The following is a 3,296-nucleotide window of genomic DNA, read 5'->3' on the forward strand; positions in this document are numbered from 1 at the left end:
TATATATATATATATATATATATATATATATCAATATACACACATTATATACAATATATATATACAAACATATATATATATACATACATATATATACACACATATATACATACATATAAATACATATATATGTATATGTGTGTGTGTATATATGTATATATGGTATTAGAGTAAGAAACATTTATCAAGGCTAAAATTTAACTGTTAATGTTTATATCCACGCTGTTCAGTGAACCTGTCCCTATTCAATTCTTTACACAAACATCTGCAAGAATCATGACACACGAATAAATACTGCTTACGGTTCAGTAACTAGAATATGTCATTGTTCGGAATTACAGTCCTTTTCTTTTTTATTCTACCATAAAATATCATAAGCTTTAAGGATGTGTAAACAAAGGCCGTACCGCACTTTTGTACATTACATCGTTCGAGATAGAAGCCAAAATGGAACTTATCAAATTCACTCTTGTAACTTTGGTGTACTTGTTTGAACTGCCCAGCATAAGTTCAGGTAAGCCATCAAGTATCCGTGCTTAAATTATTTGGAGGACTAGTGCGTGTAGATTACCAAGTCAATTGTTTAGAGGTGGATATAATTCTTTAAGGCTTTAAATATCACTCGCTAGAAGCGGGAATCGAGTATTGCCTAAGTGTATAAAATTTATACAAGGTTGCGTGCACTTTGTTTCTTGTGTGTGGTAAAATTAATATCCATTTCAGGATTGTGCCAATCTGCAAAACAAAAAAACAATAACTTTATTTAATATCTTATTCAATGTACTTTATTTTGACAATCACAATTTAACAATTTTATTAACACAAAAAAGACATTAAATAAATATAGAACTTATTTATTTTTTTGACATTTATCAAAATAAATTGATTTTAAACATGTTTTAACCAACTCAAGACCTCCATACAAGCCATCTACTGCACAATTAACCGTAAAAACGTTTAAACATAATTAAACAACGGAATCTCAATGTGGATACACTCATGGAGGAATTATAGTTTATACACTACTTACTGGATGCAGGGTTCCCGAAACGTCGCGCCCAGTGGCGTGTGCGAAGCACAACCCAAAGTCAGAAGTGGAACGTAAAATCTTGATTTGGTTTTGTAGTCGGATTTGCGAAAAAAAAACAAAACTTCAGCTACCCGTATAGGAGGTGCTACCCTTAATTCGTATTATGGAATTTACGCCCCCAAACCTTGTAGTTATTAATATTTTTAACAATTGTTATAAGTTACCGTAGTTACCAACCTGAGAGAGATTTGAAATGCGTGACTACCAGTTCTGAGGGGAGGATGGGGGCGCCAGGGGCTTAGCTTCGGTTGAGTTCGGGTTTGATTGAGTCACATATCAACGGTTCGTTGTGTGACAATGAACGCACAAGATCGCACTCGCCACATTTTAGAAAGTGCGTGGTTGGCTGAGTTATTTTGGTTGAAATAGAGAAATTTTCTCGGTGAAAATTAGGCCTAGGCCTACTGTATGACTTATGACTTTATATTTTTAATAAAACAGTTTCTTCTCATTTTAAATACATTTTCCATTAATTTGTAATCACGGTTAGACTTGTGCTAAATGCGTGACCAAATTATGATCACACATGTGTTTCTGCAAAATGCGTGTTTCATCCAAAATCACATTGAAATGCTGGAACGTCCTATACGATACGAGACGGTTCAGGGACGTATCCAGGGGGAAGCCGTGGGAGCCGCGGCTCGCCCCCCCCCCCTTTGTACACAATGTTAAAATTTTAAAGGTTATTCTTGGGCCAATACAAATTCTTTCCTGGGATCACTCAAAGTGAATACTTCCAAAACATGTAAATATGCATCAGTACACGTTATACATGTCTCCCTAAGCGTGATTTAAAAAAATCTTAAATCCATAAATCTCAGGCCAGGTCTTTTAAGATAGAAATGCGATATTGTGGTTCAATTTCGTTTTTATCCTTTTCCAAGTCTTTAAATTTTTGTTTAATGATACTAGGCCTACTACTAATAGTAATAATAATAATAATAACATACTCAAAGACAATGTTTTTAAGCTTTGTTTTCTGTGGTATATCACACACACATTAATGAAGATCTCTATGGTTGTCAAAAATCCCTAATAAAAGATCATGAGAATTTTTTTGGCGCTTCATTTTGACTAATGGTGATGTGATGATGATGAATTTTACCAAAAGTGTCATTTCTGGCCATCTAGAATTACTATTTCCTCAAATTTTCTCACCTCAGCTCCAACCATGTGGGGCCGAGATGGGTGTCGACTCCCAAAATGCCCTCCCCTCCACCTTTCAAAACAGATCTGTGCCCTTCCCTGGGTAAACTCCATCGAGTCGGCTCCTGATGTATGTCTTAGTGACTGCTGTTTGTTTTTAGGATGTGATCGGGTTTTACATGTCCATTCGTGATTATGACTATTCTGGATGGTTTTGAGCAGAGGTGGATTCAAGGCCCCCCCCCCACCCCACTTCATTTTTTAAGGAAAAAAAAAGAAAATTATATTCAAATTGAAGTGCGAGAGTGTAATTTCCGGCCGTCTAGAGATGCCCTAATAATAAATTTTCTTACCTTAGCCCCAACCATGGTGGGGCTGAGGTGAGTGGTTCCCCAGTCTGTGAATGTCCCTCCCTGGTTCACCTCTCTTTCGAATTCCTGGATCTGCCACTGTTGATTTATTATATAATTATTTTTTGAGCTTATTTATAATGCGTCTATTGCAATTTTCACTTTATCCTCTCAAACAGTCCTAAGAACGTTCAGAGTGCGCTACTTCACAGGGGGAATTGACCCCGCCGGGGTCCTACGTAATTTGCATAACGGCTCCCCCCCCCCCTTTCAAAATCCTGGCTACGTCCCTGAGACGGTTGGTAACTATGTTATGACCAATAGGAATTGAGAATTACAGTGGCCTTATTTAATGCCAGGGGAGTGACCACATTTCAAAAAAAGAAAAGAAATGCGGACTGCTTAATCAATATTTATTATCTTTACGGGGGTCTTAGGTAACTGTCTAAATGGACCTTACCATGTGAAGATATATGACGTCGTTGGACTTTAAAATATACAAAGATGGTTAAATAAATAAAGTTAAAATAAAGTGAAAATTCTCTAAAAAGACACACACCATGTTTGATAATAGTGCTATGAAACTGCTACTATATCGCTACAAACGTTAAAGAGAAACGCGTCTCAAACCAAGTCGACTTTGTAACATTTTCGTAGTTTCTGTAAAAAAAGAAAAATAACACCAAGTGATACACGTAATATTAATATTC

The 3,296-nt window shown here is 36.1% G+C and overlaps 1 long non-coding RNA gene across 1 annotated transcript in view; it reads right to left on the reverse strand.

Moving 5' to 3' along the window:
• Positions 1-150: 150 nt before the first annotated feature.
• Positions 151-3,296, reverse strand: part of LOC117113465 — a 9,136-nt gene continuing 5,990 nt past the window's right edge. Inside the window, exons 2-3 of the long non-coding RNA XR_004446219.1 lie at positions 3,146-3,246; positions 151-735 (exon numbers count right to left, since the gene is read on the reverse strand). This is a non-coding gene — a long non-coding RNA (uncharacterized LOC117113465). The remainder of the gene's footprint in view (positions 736-3,145; positions 3,247-3,296) is intronic.

Source organism: Anneissia japonica, unplaced genomic scaffold (genome assembly GCF_011630105.1).
Source record: "Anneissia japonica isolate Jap-2015-1 unplaced genomic scaffold, ASM1163010v1 scaffold493_len2256704_cov171, whole genome shotgun sequence".
Taxonomy (NCBI): Eukaryota; Metazoa; Echinodermata; class Crinoidea; order Comatulida; family Comatulidae; genus Anneissia; species Anneissia japonica.